We start from the raw sequence: 15,171 nt of genomic DNA on the forward strand, positions 1-15,171 counted from the left end.
AGGGGGGCCCAGGGCGGAATGGGCAGGATTTGCTGAGGCTTCGCCAGGGAAGGAGCTGAAGAGCCGAGGACGCAGGATGCGGCTTTGGGTTGGGGGGATGGCGGGTGGCGTGCTGCTCATGGGACAGGAAGGGGCACGGGCTCCACCATGGCCGGGCGTGGCTGGCACCGAGCGGGACAGCAGGGCGCGGGCACCAGGGCGTGCCCTCAGGCTGGCGTCGCGAGGCCGGCTCCACCCTGGGTGCCCGGCTGCCTGCGGAGGTGGGTCATTCCGGGCCCCCCATCGCCACGCACGAGCCGCTGCGCGCGGTGGCCTGGAGACCACCCTCCACGGCCCCTATGGGCCTGGAATGCCCCTCCCCGCCATCTGCACGTGGCTGGAGAATTCCGGGCCCTTTCTAAGGCACGGGCGGCACTCCTTCATGCAGCTCCCTGTGCGCCAGCCCCGGGCGGGGGCAGTGGAGAGGGCTCTGGGGACAGGCGCCTGGAGGCCCTGCGCCCCTCGTGCCTGGTGTGAGAGACGCTCCAGCCCAGCCGGGCGAACCGGGAAGGGGAGCCCAGGAGGCGGCATGGGGCTCCGGGCGGGCCTTGCCTTGTGTCCGTGAGTCAGCCACAGGCCTGCCATTCTAGAAGGACGCGAGCCAGCAAGCAGTCTTCGCACTCCAGGCTCCAAAAGCAAATGTACTTTTTTTTTTTTTTTAGAATAGTGCCTAGAACATAGGGCTCAATAAGTATTAGCACCATTTTCTTTTTTCAAGATTTATTTTTATTTCTCTCCCCTTTTCCCCCCTTGTCTGCTCTCTGTGTCCATTCACTGTGTGTTCTTCCGTGTCCACTTGCATTCTTGTCAGCAACACCTGGAATCTGTGTCTCTTTTTGCTGCGTCATCTTGCTGCGTCAGCTTTCTTTGTGTGCAGCACCAGTCCTGGGCAGGCTGCACTTTCTTTCGCCCTGGGTGGCTCTCCTTACGGGGCGCACTACTTGTACTTGGGGACATCCCTGGGTGGCAGGGCACTCCTTGTGCACATCAGCACTGTGTGTGGGCCAGCTCCACACGGGTCAGGAGGTCCTGGGTTTGAACCCTGGACCTCCCATGTGGTAGGCGGGTGCTCTATCAGTTGAGCCAAATCTGCTTCCCAGGAAATGTACTTTTAATGAGATGCTTTTGCTGGGCGTAAGTGATCCGACGGCAGCAAGAGAAGGGCAGGGGCTTTTGTTCTGTCCGAGAGGGGGCTTTCGATGACTGTGCAGCGTGCTGAGGTCTCTTCTGGCGATCGAGGTTCTCTAGATTTCACCTCCATGTCCTCGGATCTGAAGTGTCTCCCAAACCCCCCGGAGAACCACCCCTTTAAAGCCCACCTCGGAGGAGGGGAAAACTGAACTGAAAACGCAAGGTTTTGGCACCCGCTTCCAGCCGTGATGGAAGAACAGGGGCCAGATTCAGCGTTTTACCTTAAACGGCCAGAAAACACGGTCCTGGGTGGTCCTGCGAGCCGAGAGGCGAGAGTTCAGAGGTGAGCGTCCACGAAGGTGGGAGCTGGCGCAGAACCCTGGGGAGGAGCAGAAGGGGCGCAGCGGCGGACGGTGGTCTGTGCGAGCTTGTGCGGGCACTGCCGGGCCCGACAGGACCCCTGGGGGGGGGGCAGGCAGCACCTTCCCGGGTTCTCACAGGGGAATCAAGCTTGCGTTCTCACCAGCCGGACGGAAAGAGCACTGCCTTAGGAACGGGGCTGGATTAGCCCTTGGCGTGCGCCTGCTCCGGACACAGCCAAAGAGCGCTTCAAAGAAAGCCTCAGGCAGAACAAACCAGGCTGGAGCTGGCCGCACCCCAGAACGCAGCTCGCCGGCACTTAAAGGGATTCAACAGAAGTCACCATTCAACAGCGAAAAGGTCACCATGTCCAACAGCCCATCAGAGCTGGCTTGCTGTGCAAATCAATGAGGAATTATAACCCAGAAGAGAAGATCATTGAGAAACAGGTCCAGATGGAGCCACAGCTATCCAGATGACAGAAGCGCCAGACAAGGATGTTAAGGCAGCTTTCAATACACTCCCTGTGTTTAATAATGTAGAGGAATTAAGAGCAAGAAAAAGAAGTGTGAGCTATGAAGAAACCCTGACTCTAACTTCTAGGGATGGGACCCACACTGGACAGGATTGATCTTAGATTAGAAGCCACAGAAGCAGGAATTCCAGAAGGGAGCGGTGTGTGGGGGAATGTTTCAAGAAATAATGACTAGAATATTTCCAAATTTAGGAAAATGCATATTCAAGAAGTCAATGAACCCTAAGCATAAGAAACATGAAGAAAATCACAGCAATGCACATCGTAACCAAATGGCTGGAAATCTCAGAAGCACGAAATCTTAAAAGGAGCCAGAGGCAAAAGCCTATGATGTAGTAAGGGAATAAGATGAAAACTAAAGGCAATTTCTCATCAGAAACCACGCAAACCAAAAGGCACTGGAGAAACAGCTTTAAAATACTGAGGAAAAAACCCACTGTCAGCCTAGAATTCTACTCCTAACAAAATACCTTTCAAACTGTTGGCAAAAGCGAAGCCTTTTATAGACATTCAAAATCAGAAAGAATTCCTTCTTAGTAGATTTGGACTATAGAAATGTAGAGGCGGTCCTTCAAGGAGAAGGACAATGATACCAGGTGGAAATTGGGATATACACGAAGGAATAAAGCTTTCCCTCCTTCATTAAAAAGAAAGCTTTAGAAGATAATTTACTGTTTAAAGAAAAAAAAACACAAAAAAACAAAACCAGTAGTAATGTATTGTGGAGTTTATAATATATATAGAAATAAAAGATTTGACAGCAACCTAGAGCAGTCTGTGAGCAGGAAAATGGAAATGTGCTGTTGTTCTTAAATTATATGTGAAGTGTTATAATATTAGATGAAGGCAAACAGTGGTAAATGAAATACGTATATTTTAAACCCTAGAGCAATGATTTGAAACAAAAACAAACAGCAATAAACCAATAGTGAAAAAAAAAAATGGAATCATTAAATAACCATTGATCCAAAAAAAGCAGACAAAAGGAGAAGCGGAAGTAAAACCCAGATGGGACAAATGGAAAGAGGGTCTATTTAAAAACCTAATCCATGTTGTTACACCACGGTAACTTTCCTGTACACTACAAATGAGAGGCAAATATAAGAGACAGAAGCGCTCAGATCAGTTAAAAAAGATTTGACAAAAATGCCATGTACATGAGTCCACATCGGTATAAAGACAGGTAGGCGGTGGACTTGGCCCAGTGGTTAGGGCGTCCGTCTACCACATGGGAGGTCCACGGTTCAAACCCCGGACCTCCTTGACCCGTGTGGAGCTGGCCCATGCACAGTGCTCATGCGCGCAAGGAGTGCCCTGCCACGCAGGGGTGTCCCCGCGTAGGGGAGCCCCACGTGCAAGGAGTGCGCCCCGTAAGGAGAGCCGCCCAGCGAGAAAGAAAGTGCAGCCTGCCCAGGAATGGTGCCGCATACACGGAGAGCTGACACAGCAAGATGACGTAACAGAAAGAAACACAGATTCCCATGCCGCTGACAACAACAGAAGCGGACAAAGAAGACGCAGCAAATAGACACAGAGAACAGACAACCGAGGTGAGGTGGGAAGGGGAGAGAAATAAATTAATAAATCTTAAAAAGAAAAAAAGACAGGTTAAAAATAAAAAGGCTGGAAAAAGCTTGCAGTCATGAATCAAAAGGAAACTGGAGTGGATGTATTAATATCAGATAAATTATGTTTCAGAACAAGAAATATTTCCAAGAGTAAGGGCAATATTTCATTGTGATTAAAGGGGTCAGTTCACCAAGAGAACATAGCATATTCAATGTTATTTAATCCTGAAATGCATGTAGCAAAGGCCGATATAACTGAAAAAGGAAATAGAGAAATCCACGACTGAGCTGGATGTGGCCACACTCCTCACTCAATAATTGATTGGAAGAGTAGACGGAACATCGGGGCACAGTGCGCTTGCGCAGCAGCGGCTCCCGGGTAACCTAGTTGCTGTTTACAGAACTTTCCGCTCAGCAGCAGGATGCATCTCCTCTGCAAGTGCACTTTGAACACTGAGCAAGATGGACCGTTTACTGGCCGTGAAACAAATGTCAATAAACATAGAAAACTGAACTCACACAAAGCGTTTGTTCTGACTAAACTAGCAATCAGTAACAGAAAGATTGGAAAAGATGTGAAAAGTTCCCACATATTTGGAAACAAACACGCTTCTAAATAGCCCATTTCAAAGAGGAAACCACAAGGTAAATTAGAAAACATTTTGAACAGAGTGAACGTTAGAACTAACATATCAGAATTTGCAGGATGCAGGTAAACAGTGTTTAGAGAGAAATTTATAGCATTAAATGGTCAAATTAGGACATGGAAAAGTTCTCAAGTCTATGATAAGCTTCAACCTTAAGTAAAAGTACACAAAGGAAAGAAATAAGCACAGAAATCAATGAATTAGAAAACAAGAAAGAGAAAATTCAGTGAAACCAAAGTCGGTTCTTTGAAAAGATCATTAAAATTAATAAACTTCCAGTTAGACTGATCAGAAAAAGAAGAAAACTACCAAAATGATAAATAGAAGAGGAGGACTCTGCATATCCTATAGACGTTAAAAGGATAATGTCAGCACATTAGACCGATAGCTGATGTGGACAAATTCCTGGAAAGGTACAAACTACCAAACCTTACTCAATTCAAAATACATAACCTGCATGACCCTATATCCATCAAAGATATTGGACATGTATGTAGAAACCTTCCACGAAAGAAAACTCTTGGCCCAGATGACTTTGTTGATGAATTCTGTCAAACATTTAAGGAAGAAATAACATTAATTCTAAACCAAGTTCTCCAGGAATTAGAAGAACAAAAAACACTTCCCAATTCATTTTATAAGGCAAGCATTAACTTGATACCAAGACCAACAAGACCTCGGACCAATATCCCTCATGAATGCAGACACGCAAATTAAAAATTTTATCAAATTAAGTCCTGCAATATATAACAAGGATACTGTATCATAATCAAGCGGCGTGATCTCAAGAATGCATGGTTGGTTTAACATTCAAATATTGATTAATACAGTTCACTCTATTAACAGAGGAAAACCACATGACCATACCAATAGATGGGGAAAAATGCATTTGACATTATTTAATACTCATTCATGAAAATGTTCTCAGCCAGCTGGAATAGAAGTGCTTTCTTCAACCTAATACAGGGCATCTATGAAAAACCTTTAGCTAACACCACACTCAGTGGCAAAAGACTGAAATCTTTCCTTCTAAGATTGGGAACAAAGCGAGAATATCTGCTCTTAACACTTTTATTCAACATTGTAGTGGAGGTTCTAGCTAGTGCAGTGGGAAAAGAAAAAGAAATAAAAGACATACAGAATGGATGGGAAGACATAAACTGTCTTTATTCAAAGATGGCATGTTGGTCTAATGTGGAAAATCTTAAGGAATCTACCGGGAAAAAAATAAAAAGTTAGAATTCATAGGTGATTTAGCAGATTCACAATACACAAAGTAGTGTAGCAATATACGAAGATCTCTTATAACTGAAAAAGAAAACAACCCGGTAAAAATGGATGGGAGATTTGAGCAGAGTTTTTCCCAAAGGCTGCACAAATTGCCGATGAGCACATGGAGAGCGGCTGAACCTCCTTCGTCGCCATGGAAATGTAAACCGAGCCTCGGGAGATGCCGTTTCACACCCGCCAGGACGGGAGAAGCGGGCACTCTCCTCTGCAAGTGGGCATCCAACACTGGACGCCGCCCGCCCCGGGCCCGCGCTGGCCAGGCCGCATGTTACACGCCACTGGGGCTGGCGTGCCCCTCGGCACCTGCAGCCCCAGGCGGAGGCCGCGGGCTGCGTGCTCCGTGCTCTGGTGGGCGGTTCAGCACTGGCCGCGACCCCCGACCCTTGGCTCCTGCGGCTTCTCCGCCTCGTGGCGACGGCCACTCCTTTCTCTTCCAGTTCCCCCTGACTGCCTGGTCCCAGCCCCTCCAGTTCCGCCCTCTTTGTAAGGCCTTTGGAAATCCAGGTTAAGACCCGTCACGCTTCATTTAGGGCCACATCTCGGGGTCCTGTGTCCAGGGGCTCACCGCAGGTGTGGATTAAGACGAAGAGCACGTGTACGTTGGGGTCCACCGTTCAACCGCCCCCCTGCAGGTGCTCACCCCAGAGCAGGGAAGACACAGCCCCGCGAGGACGTGCACCAGGTGTGCCTTGCAGCTTTGCTCACAGAGCGAAAACCCGGGGACCCCCAAATGTGCCCCAGCCGGTTGTGGAGAGACAGGCTACGCGGTAGTCAGGCAACGGGCCATCACAGGTGGGCCCCCTCCAGCGCAGTGGCACCCGCGAATCCCCAAAGCATTTGACCGCGGAGTGGACGAAACGGTCCACACACTAAATGGTTCCGTGTGTCACGTTCAAAACAATCTAAAATGACGACAGAAAGTCCATCAGTGGTTGTCGGCAGGGCGGGTGGGGGGCAGACCCAGCGGGAATGTCCTGTACCGCTCACACGTGTCCAGAGTCAGCGAGCTGGACAGGCCTGGCCAAGCCGTGAGGATTGCGACGTGGGCGAACGCTGCCGGGCACGGCTGGCTCTAGAGCCGTGGGGCTCCTTGCGTGCTACTGGCGGGGCGTGGAAGAAGGGAAGTGCCTGTTCTTGTGAGAAGTACATTTTCTGGACGCAGCAGCCTTTCTGAGACGACGTCCGAGCCGCCTTTGCTTCGGCCTGCGTCTGATCCTGGGAACGCTGTGCGAAGGGGGCTCACGGAGGGGCGGCCGGCCCCGGGACGCACGTGCAGGTGCCGCTTTACCTGGATGAGGACCAGGGCCTACGATGAAGGGCGCGCCTGGCGCTGGAGCTGGGGGTGCTGCAGGCGCAGCCTCTTCAGGGCTTCCGTGGGTCCAGGCTCTCGCCCTCCCCTCCCCTGCGTTTGGAGCTAGCAAGGACCAGAGCACCCAGGAGGCCTGGCTTTCCTTTGCTGGTCAGAAGCTACAGCTGCCCGGGAGGACGGGCCGGGCCGGGACGAGAGGGGGCCCAGCGAGCTAGGGGGGCTTTGGGGAAGGGTGCGTGCCCAGCAACTGCCGGGCCGCGTGGCACCTGGGCGTCCAGAGGGGTGGCGCAGCCCCCAGCCTGCCCGGGCCCACACGCAGCCGGCCCGGGCAGCGCGATGGGGAAGGACGGGCTCCCCGCTCCGGGCCGGGGCCCCCGCCGCTGTGCGGGCCTTCGTTTGTCTTTGGGCCCCCGCTCTGGCCCTTGGAAAGGCTCTGGCGGGTGGGCCGTGTCCCCTGTGCTCGCTGAGGACACCGAGGGTCCACAGCTGCATCAGTGGACCCGCTGGCTCGAACCCCTGGGCACTTGTCCGATCCTGCAGCGTCCATTCACGTTTGTGCCTTTTGCTTTCAGGCCTCTCAAGCGGGAACCTGGAACCAGCTCTCCCCGCTCTGCCGACCGTGTGCCTTGGTAAGTCCTGAGCCCGGCGCGGCGCGGGGAGCCCGGTGTGCGCGTATTTCTGCTGCGGCACTGGTCTCAGCCACCTGGACCCCGCTGCTGCCACACCAGCGCCACCCTCCCCCACACGGCCTCGCCCCCAGCTTGACGAGGGCAAAGGAGACTGCCTCGGGCTCCGTCGCAGGTCGGTGGCCGGTTTTTTTAAGGAGGTGCACATTTCGTTTTCTCAAGGCCAGAAGGGCGTTTATCGTGGGCATTTTCCCGTTCGTCCAAAATCCAATGATGACGCGCCGTCCTCTTCGGGGGTGAGTGCGTCACGGCGGGGGCCGCTGCCCCCGGCTCCTGGCGGCCGCCCGGGAGGAGGGCCGTCCCGCGGGGACCCGCTCTCGCCCGCTGGCCATGGGGCCGTGGACACTACCCCGGGAAGCCAGCGGTAGCCGGAAGGTTTGTGGAGTGCTGGGAGTCAGCGGGACCTGCGGGGACAGCCCCGGCGACGGAGGCCCCAACCCCTCCAGGAGGGTCCCGCTGGCCCCGCTGGGCTCCCTCGCTGCTTCCTGGGATCCGCCGGTGTCAGGTGGCCCAGCGCCAGGTCCTCCCGGGCTCCCCGGGCCTTGGTGAGACGTCCCCCGCTGCTTCCTCCCTGGTCCGCCCGCGGCTGCCTTTTAAAGCGCTGTCGGGGGAGCTGACCCCTCCCTCAGGGCTTGTGTGGTGCCAGGTGGCGTGGGCATGGCTGCTCAACCTCCGGCGTGACGACGACAGCGAGGACGGGCTGGGAGCCGTGCTCGACGACAAACCACGCTGCGGTAGCGAGCAGGAGCGTGCGACCCGCTGCCAGGCGGTCCGAACTCGATGTTCACGGCCACGTCGGGTTTAGCACAAGCCTGCGTCTATACGCCAGAGACTCGGAATGCCTCCTCGGCCCTCCGATGGAAACGATGGCGTTTTCTAGACCCAGAATGAGGGACTTTTGTTACTCGATCATTGATAATGCAAACACGACGCCCACAGGGCTCTCGGCCAGCCGCGGCCCGAGCACCTCGTCACCAGCCGAGGCAGCGCCGGTTCCTTAGCTTTTTCGCTCGTTGTTGGTTTAATACTCTGCGTGTGGTTTCGGCAGTTAGACGGCTGCAAGCTACCATTCTGTGCGAAAGAAAATCGAAATGTGTTTCATTCTCAAGGAAATCCCCCCGGTACTCTTTTCCGTTTAAGTTATTGTCCCCGCAGCTGGCCACGTTGGGGCTGGGTGGCGGCCGGCAGAGCTGGGCACTCCCCCCCCACATCCCCTGCCGCCACGTCCTTGGTGCTGGAGCCGGGCGCTTCGCGGCCTGGGGGTGCTCTCACACAGGCGCTTCTGGGGGGCCCCAAGGGCCTTGTGGTTGGCGTTGGTGGCCATCTGTGCCTGGAGAGCCAGAGGCCCAGGACCGCTGACCCCCAGCCGGTGGCCTTCTGGAACGGCGGTACGTTGAAGGCGGAGGTGGAAGACGTTTGCTTTCTCCTTCCTGGGGACCGTGGACCTCAGGGTCCTGTCGTCCCCGAGGGCTGGCGAGGAGAAGGGGAAGGATATCTCGTGGAAACCCTGTGCCTTTAGGCCTGGCGGTGACTGCCGAGCAATTCCCGCACAGGCGTGTCTGAGCAGGCGTGCCACCAGGTGAACGGGGGCAGGACAACGTGGCTAGCGTGGACTTGGAATTTAAAGCAGCTGTCAGGGGTGAAAAGTTAAGCCCCAGGCGGCTGAAATGAAGACTGGCCGTCCCACAGGGGGCAAGGTGGTGGGGGGACGCTCGTGCCCCGGGGGCTGGCCCGGCCGCGGCCCCTCTGGAAAGCCCCCTCCTGGGCGTGAGCCCAGACGTGCCCAGTCGGGGCGGCACTGCCCCGAAGGCCCCAGGTTGGGGGGGAAGCAGAGTGCGGGCGAGCAGGCACGTTGTGGTGCGCTGATTCATGGGTGAGCACACGAGACCCGCAGCCACACCGCACCGCACGACGAGCCTCACGCCTCACCCGGGCACGCGGGACACACTGCGCGAAGCCCCTCACGCGGACCTCCTTGGCAGGCCGGCCTGATCTGGGGTGGGGGGTGCCAGGGGCCGAGGGGGCTGGTCCCACGCTGAGCTCAGCGCGTGGAAGCCCCGTCGCTCTGCGGCTGCGTGGTCTGCGCCCTTCGGCGTCTGTTTCATGGCAGGAAGTCCGCCGTAGAAACGTCCCGCAGCACATGCCCGCCCGGGGCCAGCTTGCCAGGAGCCCCCGGAGCAATCGCACTTTCAGTTTACTTGGTTTCCTGTCCGTGAACAACGTGGGCTTTCCCAGGACAGCAAACTGGCGCCACGTGACAAGGACACCATCCTTCCTTCGTCCAAACGGAGACCCCGGTGTCAGCTCCGAGCCAAACCCAGCTCTGGGCGCTGGAGGCTCCACCCTAGGGTTAGGGGCTAGGGTTAGGGCTAGGGCTAGGGCTAGGGTTAGGGTTAGGGTTAGGGGCTAGGGCTAGGTTTAAGGTTAGCGCTAGGGCTAGGGCTAGGGCTAGGGCTAGGGCTAGGGCTAGGGCTAGGGCTAGGGCTAGGGTTAGGGTTAGGGTTAGGGCTAGGGCTAGGGCTAGGGTTAGGGTTAGGGGCTAGGGCTAGGGCTAGGGCTTGGGCTAGGGCTTGGGCTAGGGTTAAGGTTAGCGCTAGGGCTAGGGCTAGGGTTACGGTTAGGGTTAGGGCTAGGGTTAGGGTTAGGGCTAGGGTTAGGGTTAGGGTTTGGTTTAGGGCTAGGGTTAGGGCTAGGGTTAGGGTTAGGGTTAGGGTTAGGGCTAGGGTTAGGGCTAGGGTTAGGGTTAGGGTTTGGGGGTTGGTTAGGGCAGCTGGTAAAGGGGTGGACGTCCCTGCCGGAGGCTGTTCCCACTCACCTTCTGGGAGACTGAACGTTTCTAGACCCTGAATTATAGGGGGAGCAGCCAGCATTTAGTTGGAGTTTCAAAGGCGTGTTATGGGGTTCAGGAGGCGCTGTGATGAGCTCTGTGGGGTAGACGTCACCGTGAGGGCGCAGGTGGGTTTGGCGCCGGCAGCGTCGTGGCAGCTGGTTCTAGCACGGATTTGGTGGTTCCCCTCTTTTGGGATAGTCTGCAGCTGTTGGGCCCGGTGTCTGTCCCTCCGCATTGAGACCTATCACCTGCAGAGAGCCCACCCTCTCGCCCGCTTCACGACTGTTGCAGTTTTAGCCCGTGCCATTTCCCCGTAATTTCTCATACAAGTTTTAATGTGATTCCCATGCCCCCCGTCTTTCTTTGGTGGGTGGGAACTCGCCCACACGCTTGTGCCACAGCCGCTCTCCTCCGGCTGCCCGTGTTCTCAGGAACCTGGTTTGCAAACTTCTCCAGATTGGCCGAAGGTCTGACGAGCCCCTAGACTGGCTGGGTGGCGGGGGGCAGCGAGGGGACGGAGCAGCGGGCGGCGCGCCCCTCCCCGGCGGCTCCCACTGCTCCTGGAGATCCACCTCAGGGTTCCCAGGCCTGGGTCCGGGCCCACTCGTGGGGCTGCTCAGAGAAGGAGGTGGTGCTGGGTCAGGTGGCGTTTGGTTTTTGGGGTTCAGAACAGGCAGTGCGCTGTGATGCGGGGCGCCCCTGGGTTGTGAGTTCTGGGCACGGGGGGCCCCAGGGGCTGGAATTCAGCGGCCCTTGTGGTTCACTTACGGCACAGTGTGAGTGGAGACCCCCCGCCTTTGTGCCCCCAGCCCCTCCTGGGTCCTGCTGCGGAGTCCATGGCGGGGCCAGCATTTGCGCCTGAGCCAGCGGCCGCGCCGGTCCTGAATCTGTGAGGCCCAGCTGCAAAGGTGTGGCAGGTGCCCTGGAGAGGGCAGGACGCCGGGGCACGGGCGCTGTGTCAGGTGCGCCGCGACCAGCAGCCTCGCAGTGGAAGGAGATGGCGTGCAGGGGCAGCTTGGCTGTGAGCGCCTGCCTCGCGTGCACGAAGCCCTGGGTCCAATCCCTGACACCTCCTCAAAAAACAGAGCAAAGGAGGCCGCTGGCGGGCAGAGGGAGAGCACGCGCCGCGTGCTGCGCCTCGCAGGAGGGGCCGTCTGCGCTCTCCAAGGGTTGACGTGAGGGGCCGCAAGAAACTCTAACTTTGACCAACGCAAATACCCTGCAAGGTAAGCGCGTTCTTACCGGCGCTCAGATTCTGGTTCAGGTGTTGTAACCGCCGTAGAAATAAGGGAGTAGAACTTTAATAAGCAGCAAGTTAATTCTTCCTTCATACTTACCTTTTAAGTATGAAAGTAATTGTGATATCTTTACATCATCCTGACTCCCATCGTTTTCCTGGAGGAAATCACTCTCAATGGTTTATGATCTATCCTTCCAGAGCTTTAAAAACCATATGTAAATAGAGCGGGTGTTGCTCAAGTCATTGGGCACCTGCTTCCTGTGTGCGAGGTCTTGGGTTCATTCCCCGGTACCTCTTCAAACAGACAAACAAAAAATCTGTAAGTAAGAGCATGCCTGCATTCCCAGTTTCTAAAAACATATTTATATATTGTATTTTCTAACTTAGCGTATCTTGGAAAAAGTGTTTCAGCACGCACGGCTCTACCTCATTTAGAAAACGCCACTTCCTCTGTGACTCCTGCTTTGGAGACGCACAGCTATTTATGTGCCTCACGAGACTCGCCTGGGCTTCCAGGGCGCAGCGCCCGACCCTAGTTCATCAGTTCATTGAGGCGTGTTTGCTCCGAGGCCAGAGTCCTGGCCACGTGTCCAAGTGTGGACAGTGACCCCGTCTAGCCAGATTTCCGCGCTATCTCCCTGATAAGGGCCGGTGATAAGAAGGCTGCCTCCCGCCTGCACACCCCCCCACCCCCCGCCTGCCTGCCCTCCCTGGAAGGTGGACTTGGCCTCCGCGGTGGGGTGAGAGCCACTCTCCATCTCTGTCGCTCTAGTTTGGTGCCGTCTGTACATTAGTAGGGGTGACAGGGCACCTTGGAGTGGGCAGTGTGACCTGCAGACTTCCACATGTTTCTCTCACTGGAACACACTTAAGGATTGTGTGCACCCATTTGCACTCGTTTAGCTTAATCCAACGCCCGGATGACCAGTCTTCGTCTGCAAAGCTGTCACAGCCATCCTGCTCCCTGAAAACGTCGGGAATGCAAGGGCAGTCAGATAAGGACCTGGGCTGGTGGCCTCGTCTGCCTGGCCCAGCCGCGGGGCAGATAAGCTGCCGGAGGCGCCGGCGCGTCTCCTCTCCCACACGCTCCCTGCCTCGCGCTGCTCTCTCTCGGTGCGTAGGATTCAGAAATGGAGAATGGCTCTGTGAGCGCCCGCACACTGGAGGGCCGCAGTGTTTGCGCCACGTTGGGGCTGCTCTGCAGTGAAGCAGGACCCCGAGACTGATGGGCCAGCGGGCGTGGCGCATCGCGGAGCGTGCCACTGGTGAGTCATCTCGGCCGTTGGGGCCCCGGGCTCCTGGCGCGGCTTTGTCTTCTCCCTTTACCCCTTGCACGCGTGCTGAAGTTGGGGGCACGGCCTGGGAACGAACGCCCAGCGGCAGTGCTGGAAGGAACCAGGTGAGCCCTGAGCCCGCCCCGGCGCTGGGGACGAAGAAGCCGAGGCCGGAGCAGGTGCAAGCAGGGCGGGCGCGTGAGTGGAACGCCACAGTCTGTGGCTGCGCCGGCCTTGAGGTCGCCTTCCCCTCTCTCCCTGCCCTCCGAGGTGACGGTGAATTTATGTCACAGAAGGGTGCTGGCGGCCGAGCAGATGGGGAGGGAGGGAGCGCGCGTGTGCTGGGGCTCATTCGCCTGCCACAACTGGCCGAATGCTCCTCATTTCTGAGAACTTGCCTCAAGATGTTCTCGGATCTTCTGTGCAGACAATCGCGGCGTCCACACGTGGTGGACGACGTGTCCTTCCTTCAGAGCCTCCCTTCTCGCGTGTCTTCACTTGTCCCATAGCGGCGTGATTTTGTTTGCCTGCCTATTGTCTTTGTAAGTACATGGCTGGAATCCACTTGCTGGTCTGTACATACTGTGGTTTTCCTTCCATCCGCACACGTGCCGTGCCTGTTAGACCGTGGGCATTCTCGTCTCATTCCTCATGTTTGCTGGAATGTCCTGATTGATTTTCCAGTAATAAATGCTGACGGCTGAAATTACCTCCCCTTACAAGGAAGTCGGCAATGGGTGCTGTCACCTTAGGGGCCCACAAAGAGTGGGTGCATTCGAGAGTGTCCTCACCGAGTCCAGCGATTATGCCTTTTCATCGGGAAGTAGGTCAGGCTTGGCTGAATTGTGTGTCCAGCATTCTTGTTAAAGACGTGTAATGACTTTTATTAACGGATTTCCTAATACCGAACCATCTTGCGTTCGTGAGCAAACCTTGATTGGCCACGGTGGTGTGGTTTTTTTTGTTGTTGTTTAAATGTACTGTTAGATTCTACTTGCTAATATTTGGGGGTGGGGCGTAATTCTGTATTCATTTTCATAAGGAAAGAGTAGCAGTTCTGAAACTTGGTCTCTTTATACTTTTAAGAATTATCGAGCACCCCAAAGACCTCGTGTGTGTGTGTGTGTTATAGCTATTGATCAGTGGTCACCAGCTGGGGGTGATTTTGTCCCCACAGGGGACATTTAGCAATGTCTGGAGATGTTTTTGGTTGATACAATGGGGCGGGGGTGCTGCTACCGGCATTTGGGTGGGGGCCAGGGAGGCTGCTGAGCACCCTAAAATGCACGGGACGCAAGAAGGAGCCTCCGGCCCCCAATGTCAGCAGTGCCATGGAAGAGAAGCCCTGCTAGCAACAGTCCCTGTGATAGAAATGGTCCCTGGGGGAACTTAAAATGTTTACTAATTCATTACGAGAGCAGCAGTGGACCCATTACATGTTAACAGAGATAACGATTGCGTTTTCCAAAACAGAAAAGCCTGTCGAGGAGCGGGTGTTGTTTTTCCAGTTTTGCAAGTCTCTCCAAAGTCTGGTCTATAGGAGGCAGCTGGAGTCTGTCTGCCTCGCCCGCCCATTACGCTGGGTTGTTTTGCTGCAAGTCTGTGAGGATGATTCAGCTTCTCACAAACATGTTCTAGGAAAAGGAGGGGCTCTTCGACCCCCAGAAAGAGTCTTGGGGCCCCCTGCAGAGGTCCTCGGGCCACCCTTTAAGAGCCGTGATTTTGGGCTAGCGTCCTGCCTTCCTTCCTCCTTTGCTCTTTGTTGCTTTTGAATTTCATGTCACACATCATAAAAGACACTTAGAAGTTTTCCTTCTTTCTCTAGGCTGTGAAGAAGTTACATGGCATTAGGACAGTTTGCTCACGCGGGTTGGGTGGGATTCTCTTGTGATATCGCGTGGGCCCTGCTGTCTTTCCTGAGAGGCAACTATGTGTCAGATAAGGCTATCAAGTCTAGAGCACGTCTGCATAGCAGCGGCTGCCAGCCAAGCTCCAGGGACCGCGGCTTTGGGAAGGGGCTGGGAGGTTAAAAGCTCCGGCTCCGAGGCTGCGAAAGCCCCTGCCTCCAGCCTCAGCAGCGGCGCTGTCCCTCAGGGCTGGCCGCTGGTGATCCTGGACCCCTGCCCTGCCCGAGGTGCAGTGGGGGGCGGTCTCCCCAGGTCGCCACCTCCCCCAGGAGCCCGCCTCCCTGAGCTCTCCCACTCTCCCCCGGCCTTGGTGCTTCAGCTTCGGCTCGGCTCGCCCTCCCCTCGGGCTCTCAGT

At 55.6% G+C, this 15,171-nt stretch overlaps 1 protein-coding gene across 11 annotated transcripts in view; it reads left to right on the forward strand.

Moving 5' to 3' along the window:
* Nucleotides 1-15,171, forward strand: part of AGPAT3 (1-acylglycerol-3-phosphate O-acyltransferase 3) — a 119,230-nt gene that overhangs the window by 31,163 nt on the left and 72,896 nt on the right. For 6 of the 11 annotated variants that reach the window (XM_071214992.1, XM_058296307.2, XM_058296310.2 and 3 more), the window contains one exon: nt 7,452-7,508. The exons of 3 other annotated variants lie outside the window; for them this stretch is intronic. The gene's annotated coding sequence lies outside the window, so the exon portion shown is untranslated. Of the gene's footprint in view, nt 1-7,451; nt 7,509-12,437; nt 12,901-12,987; nt 13,186-15,171 lie in introns of those variants that run through there. 2 more of the 11 variants (XM_058296314.2, XM_058296316.1) reach the window with 2 other exon arrangements.

Source organism: Dasypus novemcinctus, chromosome 4 (assembly GCF_030445035.2).
Source record: "Dasypus novemcinctus isolate mDasNov1 chromosome 4, mDasNov1.1.hap2, whole genome shotgun sequence".
NCBI lineage: Eukaryota > Metazoa > Chordata > Mammalia > Cingulata > Dasypodidae > Dasypus > Dasypus novemcinctus.